The sequence below is a fragment of the Asparagus officinalis genome, chromosome 4, assembly GCF_001876935.1.
Source record: "Asparagus officinalis chromosome 4, Aspof.V1, whole genome shotgun sequence".
Taxonomy (NCBI): domain Eukaryota; kingdom Viridiplantae; phylum Streptophyta; class Magnoliopsida; order Asparagales; family Asparagaceae; genus Asparagus; species Asparagus officinalis.
In genome coordinates, this window is record NC_033797.1 from 49,000,349 (window position 1) to 49,010,404 (window position 10,056).

Consider the following 10,056-nt stretch of genomic DNA (forward strand, 5'->3'; position numbering starts at 1 on the left):
CTTCACCTTCGGCGCCATTGGGAGTATGAGGAAGAAGAAGTTCGGGTTTACTCTGAGGAAGACGATAGGACCTCTCAAGGAAGAGTTAGGGTGTTAAATACCCTAAGAGTCCTAGACGGTTACTCAGTACTTGATTAGACAGTTCAAGGTTAAAGCAGTTAAAGAGTAAGACCGAACAGATCGGATCTGGACGGACAAGATCTGGCAGTTCCTTGAGCACGATCTTCAACAAACGGCTCAAATCGGACGTGGGGAACGAAGAGGCCCACTACCTCGCATTTAATGCGAGGCGGCTATCCCACGTCTCCTTAACCGGCGTACACGTGGATTAACACGTGGCCCGCTAAAAGCGTAACCCGATCAGAGTCAGGATCGCCATTAGCATTTGCAAATCCGCCTGCGGGCCGAATTCGCCTGCAATCGAAATAAACTTACAGCGCAAACCAATCGATGATAATCCTGCTGCAGTTGAGGTCCTCTTGCGGCCAGATTCTGACCAATGCATGGTTACGAAAATGGCACACGCACACAAGTGACAATAGGCCAAAAACAAAAGGGATAATTTCATTCATGAAAAAGAAGTCCTATTACAAGCAGAAAACTAAAGGCGAACTACAGGGATTTCAACTTCAGTTCCGCCTCACGAATTTCTTCAGCATGGCGAAGCTCAAGCCTTCTCAGGACCTCTCGACGAATATCTTCCTCCGTGCATGAGATCACATCCTGAATAGCCTCCCTGACATCCTTGAGAGCTCGATCCTTCTCTACAACAGAGCCAGCGGTCAATCGCCGGCGAGACTTTACGCCCTCCAATTCCTTTGCCACGTGATCGCGAGCCTTCTCTTGAACGGCCAGGGCAGCCTGTGCTTCGGCTACAACCTGTTTCAGCCTCTCTACTTCGAAGGAAAGTCGGGAGAACTGGTTATCGACCGTTTCTTCCTCGCGGGCCACTTGTGCATCCTCGGCTCTGACCTGCTCCGACTCTGCCGACAGTTTTAACTCTAGTGTCATGTTCTCGTTCAGGCGGCGATCACGATCCGCCAAAGCTACTCGAACTTCACGGGAGGCGAGATCAACAAGAGTAGAACTCTCCGCACGAAGAGCGAGCAGCTGCCGAACAGCCCCCTCCACTTCGTTCAGACGCTGAAAATAGGGCCTCGCCGCGGCGGCGCCGAGCCTCTTACGCAAGAAGGACGCATCGTGTTCAAGAACTTCCCTGAATTCTTCGAAGGGGCAATTCTCCTCCAAGACCAGCCGGGTGCAGTGGGCCAAAGTATCTTCGAAATTCGCCAGAGCTCGCTCCACCTGCGTTTTTCGCCAGCGTTCCAAGGGAGAGAGGGCGACCTCCTCCGCCGTGGACGAAATCACGGTCGAGGTACCTATAGCCATAACCGTAGACCAATGACACCCTCGGTGCAGTGGTCACAACGTCAACGGCCGCCGTCGACGGAGAAATGGTCACCTGCAGAATGGGGGCCTCCCGTTGAAGCGGAGACTCTCGCGCCGATGAATGACCCCCAGCCAACGCTTCCATAGGAGCAGGAGATCCCCCTATTCGGCCAGGCGCGTCCTCAAGCGCCAAATCCTCTGCCTCACTGGACAATGCCTCGTGAACTGAGATATTGTCATCCTCCTCAGATTCGCCCGCCTCAGATGAGCGATTCACCCAAGAGTGAGGATCCTCCTCACCTGCGACTTCACGGTTAGGGTCAATTACAAATGCACAAAAAAAGAGGTTAACAGAGACCCCTCGAAAGGGACCCTACTAACAGTCGAGTACGGGAAGAAAAGTGATGCTAAAACACACACTTACCCGAGCCGGTGGGCCCCTCCTCATCTCCAGCCTCCCCTTCCTCGTCGGAAGGAATGGAAATCACCTTCTCAATCGCACCTGCATAGGTCCAATACCAATGGCAAAAGGTATGAGATCATCGTTGCGATCAAAGACGCTATTACAAAAGAAAAATTACCTCCTAATGCGGGCACAGAAGCCGCTGGAGCTCCCGTCGGTAACCTCTCGCCAGATCGCGGAGGAGCGTCTCTCATAGTCGCCGGAGCCGCCCCCGATGCAGCAGAAGAGACGGGCAATACGACTCCAGACGTCGCCGCTCCGGGGATACCCACCTGGGGAACATCATCCTGACCTTCCGCCGCTCGGACGGTTTCCGCCATCACATCACGACGGACCTTCTTAGCCGCTCCCGCTCGGGAACTCTCAGCCACTGCCTCCCGCTGACGCTTCGAGAGAAGCGAGCTACTCGGGGATAGCAGAGGCGCCCCCATTTGTCCGATTGTCGGACTCTGGACTGGAGCTCGAATATCGGGAGCCTCGGATTCACCACCAGCATCGAAGCCCTCATGGTCCTCCACGGGATCCTCCGAGAACAACTCCCTGGCAGTTTGGTGGCCCCTTCTCTTTGAAGAACGGAGAGAGCCCCTGATGGGACGATCGCGTTCCGCCAGACATGAGCTTTGGAACCAGAAGTTGGCAGGGTCAGCACTAGCACCCCGATACCACCGACAGTACAAGAGCGTGTGGTGTAAATCGCGGTCCTTCGCAGGCAGCTCAAAACGAGCTTGAGTACCTCCAGCATGGGTCCAGAACCACCCCCGAGCGCCGTCAACCAGTCCTCCTTCAAAGTGTAGGCGAGGGTTGACGTTGCCCACATACAATTGATCATACCCAAACTGGCGGGCAAACCTGCAAGGGATGTATGGCTCGAGATAGCATGTGGAGCCTGTTCTCAGAACGTGATACCCCGGTCGAATGTCCACCAACCAGCGAAAGGCACCACGGGAAAGGATTGTGTGGTGATCCGCCGTCGGCGCATCCCTGAGAGATTCTCCATATCCACCCCCGCTAAAGTAAGGAAAAGATCGACGAAAATTATAGTGCCCGAAGTGGGAGAGCGTCTTCCTCGTATCGGGGATGTCCTTGCACTTCCAGGAGCACCTCTCCAAACGCTGGACAAAGGGGACAAACCTGTCTCCCTGAAGCGCTGCCGGGGCACTCATCAAGCATTCGCAGTGATAGACGAACCATGCCATCAAGTAGGTATACGGTAGCCCCACCCTAGGATTGGGGGTTCTGATAACTTCTCCTTCCCCCTCGTCGAGGACCGACACACGGCAGAATTGGCTCGTCAGAGTACGGAGCCCCCGATGGATGCACGCTATCGTCGCCGATACCAGGGAATAAGACTTCCCGTGAGCCAGGCAAACCGCCGGATACACGACCTCTATAGGAAGAGCCTCGAAGGAGTGAGTGGGGATTACGCACCTCTTCAGCCATAACATGAGGTACCCCGCGAGCAGCGCCTTCCCCGAGATGAGAAACTTCGCCTGATGATGGAATGAGTGAAGAACCGTACCAGACTTAAATCCGCCTTCGTCGCGGTCGAGAATCACGGTGCTTCCTTCTTTAGCTATCCTCGCCTCCACTTCGGGTTCATCACAGGCGCCTAACGGGAAAGCAGGCGTACCCTTGACATCGTTCCCCGGGAACAGATAATCAGCCCAATTCTTGTGGCTAATCCCTGGGGTCTTCTTCCTCTTCCCCTTATGATCCGAGGCCCCTAAGGTACTGAGGCATATGTGGAAGTGACAGAGTAACTCCCACAGAGTTTCAACCGCCAGAGGGGAATTGTCTGACAGCTGATCGATCTCAGCTTGATCAGGGACGTATTCCTCATAAGGGAAGTCTCCCAGAGGTAGCCCTGACACGTCGTGCATCTCGAAGGGGGTGATACCAAGTTCACCGTTGGGGGTGAAAAATGTGCCGCTTTCCGCACAATACAATTCCAGAATGCTATGGAATTGAGAAGCGTTGATCCGCAGGCCATGTCGAGTGGCTTCGAGGGCCACATACAGCTCTGTGCCTTTGAGGTCAGCATTCTCGGCCAAAACATAGTCGGTGATCTTGGACCACCACGTGTCACTGCCAGGTGCAGAGTAAACCCACCCCGGGGCTCTAAAGTCCTTCGGGGGAAAGCTTCCACCGACTCGGAAGAAGCGGTGACGGAAAGTCTCCGCCACCGCTGTCGATTCCCCCACGGGCGGTTCAGCAGACACTAAGCCAGGGCGCAGACCCGTCACGCGCTTACATGAGCTCTCCACTCCATACCCAGCCGTAGAACCCGTAAAGACGCCACAAGTGACCCCGTCCTGAGTGGGGGTCAAATCCCAGTTCATCGTCCGAGGAATCGCGAGGGACCGCAGCTCAACAATCGAAAACCCTCTCGACATGCTGGGGAGGTAGTAATGGGTCCCCTCTACCGTGCGGTACCACCGGCTCTCTTTGAGCAGCAGGGCGGAAGGGTCGGTCATGGAGTCGCCAAACAAAAATTGAGGTTTCGGCAGCTCTGCCCTCGCCTCATCTGTCAGCGCCGCATTGGTTGTCAACTCGCGTAGGGTCAAATGATGACCATCCGAGACCCTCTGTATCAGACCATGCGGCTTATCAGCGGTGAACACGGGTACTGGAGCCAAAGAGGGAAACCGAGAAGGTGCTGCGTAGCTCGTAGCCCCGACGTGGCCGACGGCCACACCCTCTGGAAAAGCCTCATCGGAAAAGGTCGCTGCAAGAAAAAGAAAAGAAGAAGGTCAATCAAGACAAAATCCGCTGTAGGGGCAAAATCGCCCATCAAACAGAGGAGGGCGAAATCGCAAGGAGGAACCCACTTCGAATAAAGTCTGCCCCTACAGACTAGACGTCCCTCTAACAGGAAAGGGCCGGACTCGCCTTACAAAAAGGGAGTTCGCCTCCTTCCCGCTGAAGGGCTCGCCCGCGGAGACAGTAATCGTCTTCTAAGGGCAAACAGGGCAAACTTTGCCCCAAATCGGGAAGGCTACCAAGCTTAACGAGCAACGCTCATCTCCCCAAATCCGACGCCTAAGACCTACAAGAAAACGTCCAGCAAACCCATCAACGTACCTGGGCGCGACTCCATAGCACCGGCAGGCATGCCGGCAGAGAGACGGTCGGAGTAACGTCCGGGGCCTGCACCCCTCACTTTACACCTCTTAGATTTCGGAGCCATTGTAAGAGGAAGCGGGAATTCTTTCCTTGGATGTTCCCTTTCAAGATTTGAAAGCACGGTAACTCCCAATGGAGGAAAACGGCTGATTTAGAAGGGCGGAGTTGTCCACGTGGCCACGACTGCCCTCGAAAGGCGAAAACCCTAACGGACAGGAAACGGGGCCACGATCAAATTCGACGGCCCAGATCACCCTCAGTGCATCGAAGGGACCGAGATTGGCGGTTGAATCCGACGGTTGAGTCCGAGAACCACGGCCACGATACGTCGCAGGGCGAAACGCACGAAGATCGTGCTGTCTAGTCACGATCGCCACGATCCAATGTCTTAGCTGGGAAGCACGAGGCTCTATCAGCAGACACGTGGCTCATCTCCCGTCAGATCCGGTTCCGCCTACAAAAGGAAGGGTTTCGCCTGCAAATACTGGGCATAACCCCACGAGTCGCGCGAAAATTGACTCCCAAAAACTAATTTCGCCTTGACGATGCATTCGCCCTCAAAGGTAAAATTACGAACAAAGCCAAAAGAATGACCTTGCTTAAACGGTTGAAACCCACGCCCCAGATGGCTAAGGGTTAGAGCAGAAATCTTAGCATTAAGCCTAAGAGAAACTGTTCGACAACTCATCATACTGAGGAGAATAGTATGGCTAGCCCGATTCAAACGGTAATCGGTAAAGGCACATCAAACCCGTTGATAGCTGAGGATTTGCTAAAAATCCTAAGAGAAATCGAAGGCACTTGCTTCGCCAACAATTTCTTCATTCAAAGTATTCCAGACCACACGCAAGCCAGTTTAGGTCTGAAAACTTTGAAGGGGGTCTTGTAGACGGTAAAAAATACCTCTATGGGTCTACAGGAAATTTGCCTACGAGAAGAGTTCGCACGCCCAATTCTCTGGCACGGACCTAAACCGCGTAGACGTCGACTGTACTCAAGTCCAGGTTCGCCTAACGGTCGACTCGCCAGCATGAGTCAGGGTCAATCAAGATGGCGGAAATTCGCTCTTCGCTCAACTCGCCTGCCCGAGTTCGGAGTCGAATCCGCCAGCAAGCCCCAAAACCGTCAGTACAGCTGGGTATCCACTACCCCACGTGCTGAGATGGACCTTCCCATCTCTCTCGACCCGAAGGGAGAGAGAGCACAGTACCCCAGGACCGTCAAACGGCCGCTCGCAGTGCGCACAGCGCGAAGGGACTGGACAGGTGTCGAGTCAACCTGAGCATTCATAAATGCGACTCACCTCGGCTGTCTGAGCCAAGAGCTGGATCCGCCGGCACTCGGCAAGCTGGCTAGACCCACTCGAGTACTGTACACCTACTTCACCACCTCTCCTGACCGGAAAGGAGAAAGCGTCGTGCTCAAAGCACGCCGGGCGGTCACGCACAGTACAAGTGATCGGACAGACACTTCATCGATCTGCGAACTCATAAATGCGGTTCATTAATGCTGGTCAAATCCACTCGGATAGCAGTCGTTTGTTGCCTCACATACAAGAATGGGCCTTCCCATCGTAGGTGACAGGACATAGAGCACAATCCCTGGAATGACCGTTCATGGTATCGAGGAACGGCGAGACGTCTCTGAAGAGGATGTGGTCACATCCCACAATTCAAGGAGAAGTCAAGCTGTCCTTCTTTCATTTAAAAACCCCTTCCAGCACGATGGAAGAGAGGTCGCAAAACTTGGAGAAAAAAGAGTTGAGACCAAGCTGTTAGCAAATCCTTGCATTACAGCACTGCTGCCTAGTTCCGAGCTCCGATCGCCGACGAACCAAGCAGACCCGAACTCCATTGCCCCGAGCTTCTACTGCGAACTGAAGCTCTCCAGCAACCTCATTCAAACGGTCCAAGGGAAGCAGACTCGACCCGAGCATCGAGCGAAGCGTCCTATAGCCACCTAAAGTCCCCACACAAAACAAAGAGGGCCTTCCCTCTGCTTCTGTTGTAAACATTTGATTTGTTAGTTTGTAATAAGCTTTCTTATAAATACAAACGAAACTCCTTTCTTCGGAAGAATCAAATTTTCACCCTACAGAAGATGGCGACCACAGTGGGAGCAGCTGTTTCATCGAGTGAAATGGTGGTGGCTCAGTTTGATGAGGTTACTATCGGGACGACAGTAGAGTCCCTCGAAATCGAGTTCGACCAGGCCAAGTACGAAGAATACTTGTCCTCCTCCTCCTCGGGTGGCAATGCGTCCCGCAAACGCCACAGAGCTGTGCGCCGAGGCCGACCTCAGACGGTCAAAGCCTCCGCACCCGAGGGTTCCAACCGAGTCTCATCGGAGGAGCCCACTCCCTCGCGATCGATCAAGGCCAAGCCAGAGATCGAGCGCAAGAGGCAAGGGTCTGCCAGATGGATCGCCAAGCGGTCCACACAGACACCTACCTCGGAGGAAGCGCCGGTTCACTCCGGCACAAACCGCAATGCCACAACCCACGGTGACGTTCTCCCCGCTGGGAGAACTAACCAACAGCGACGGCAAACACCCGTCAGACAGGGGGTCCAAACCTCCATTTCTCATAATGGCCTGAACCATCACACAGGCCCGAGAAACACTAGACAGGAAGGCAAGCTGCCCGACCTCGGAAGGCCCTCCAAATCAGGAGCGTCAACCGAGGACAGCAGAGCCATCCGCTCAGGAGGACTTCGCTTCTCAGGTCATATCCCTGATGCGAACAAACCACACCGAGCATACGAGCTTACCCAAGTAGGCGAATCCTCGAAGGCTGGCGAGCCTCGCCATAATCATTTGGCGGATAAACGTAAAGGAAAGGAAATAGGCGGTTCCTCCCGAACCCGCTCTTCTAAACACGGGGTCGAAACTCGCCCACATACTGGAATTCGCTCAAACGCGAAGACTCGCCAGTCAAGGCGAGATCGCCTGACTCCAACACCAAGGCGTTCCACCCAACACGCGCCAGAGAGAGCGCCCAAAAATCTCTCGTCAGCTCACCAGAGCGACTCTTCTGAGGCCCGGGGTTGTCACCAACCACCCGTAGAAGACCTCAGAGAATTCTTGACTCGCAAACGCACTATTCACGAGGCGAATCCTCAGTGTCATTGCGAGAGACTCATCCACACGGTCCTCGCCGACTGCCAATGCGTTGGAACGGCGAAACCTTCGGTATTTGAGAGGCTTTCTCAACAGGCCTCTCGACCGAGGCCCTCCCGTCGAAGGCGCCGTCACCAGAAAAGACGCGCTGCTGACGACCTGGAACTCTCATCCGCCACAGTCAACATGACGGATAAAGGGAAGGCGGTACTCTCCGACTCGCCAGACTCGGACTCCGTCTTAAGACCTAACACCCGGTTCGCTCGACGCCGACAGGAAGGCATATTCCAGCGAACCCGTAGTCGCCGGGGGGTAAGTATTGGGTTTGACTATTCCACCCTAATACCTCCCTCCTGCGGCGAAGATGAGGTTCATTCGGCGGCGGCCACATCCCAGACCTCGCGCTCAAGTCAAGACGCGCAGGCGAGGGCGCACATGACCGATACCAACCACGAGCAGACAATGGCTCAAAAGTTGGAGGCACAGCAGGCGACCATCGACTCTCTAAGAGAGATGATGGAGCAACTGCTGAGCAAGAAGAAAAAGAAGGGAACCCAACGTCCCTTGCCCCGGCAGACTAGGGATAAAGAATGGGTACCACCTCACCGTCCAGCGGCTGAGACGGAGGATGATCGACAATCCGATTACTCCTCCAAAACATCGATAGGAACGTCGCACACCGCGGATAGCACCCGTGACAAAAGATTCGACGAGTTCCAGGACCAACTGAACGCGCTGAAGCTTCAGCAAAACATGAACAAGCTGGGGGTGGTACGTCCCTACCCTATCGAATGGGACACGGTCCCATACCCGGCGAAGTTCAAACCAATCAGTTTGGTGCAGTTCGATGGCAAGGGGTCACCCTCGCAACATATCTATTACTTCATGGCGCAGACCGGATTCCTCACCGGGAACGACGCCATTCTCACCCGACTATTCATAGGTACCCTCAAGGGGGTGGCCTTTGAGTGGTTCCGCAAACTGGAGCCTGGCTCCATCAAGGCATGGGCCGACGTCGAAAAGCTCTTCCTCGCCCGCTTCTTCGACGACGACACGGAAGTGTCAATGGCCACTCTCCTCGCTGAGAAGCAGCGTAAGTCGGAGTCAGTTAACGACTTCGTAAAGAGATTTCGAAATCGATCAGTCCACTGTCGGGACCAAGTTTCCGAGGCGACACTGATTGAGATGTGCCGCAACAATCTGTCAATCCACATCCTGTCCAAAATAGGGGCAGTTGAAACCCGGACTTGGAAGGAACTTGTTCGCCAAGGCGAGCAAGTTGAAAATATGATCAAGAGGCTGGAGGCCGAAGAGCCACAGTCCAAAAAGGGAGCAGCAGAACCAGCGGCGCCAAAGAACCCTCCTCGATCGAAGGGAAAAGAGGCTATGGCCGTAGACTCTGCCGCGGCGCCAAAGTTCGTTCAAAAGCCGAAACCCAGGCAATTTGAACCACGCCCCCAGCGGCAATATGATTTCAAAGAAGACCAGGTAGTGGCGACTCTCGACACTCTACTCAAGAGTGGGCGAATTAAGTTACCAGAAGCCGCGAAGCCTGAGGAGGCGGACAAAACCGGTGACCCAAGTTACTGTGCATATCACAGATTCCTTGGGCATCACACAACCAAGTGCTACGTCCTCAAGGACAAACTCCAGGCCCTCTACGACGCGGGGGTCTTGAAGAAAGAGAAGGTCCAAAAGCAAGTGACGGCGAACATGGTCACTTTGAGCTTTGGGACGGGTCTCCCGGAGGTTCAAGCTCCGGCGGGGATAATTCCTATCCCCAAGGCGGTTTTGAAGATCACTAACGACGATCCTCACAACCAGCGGGAGAAGGGTTTGGTTCCACAAACTCTGCCATCAGGGCAAGTGATGTGGGTCCATCCGGACCTCCTCGACGACGAGCAATGGACCGCACAGCCTTCCAAGGAGGCTAAGAGGAAATATTGCAACGTTGTCACCGCCAT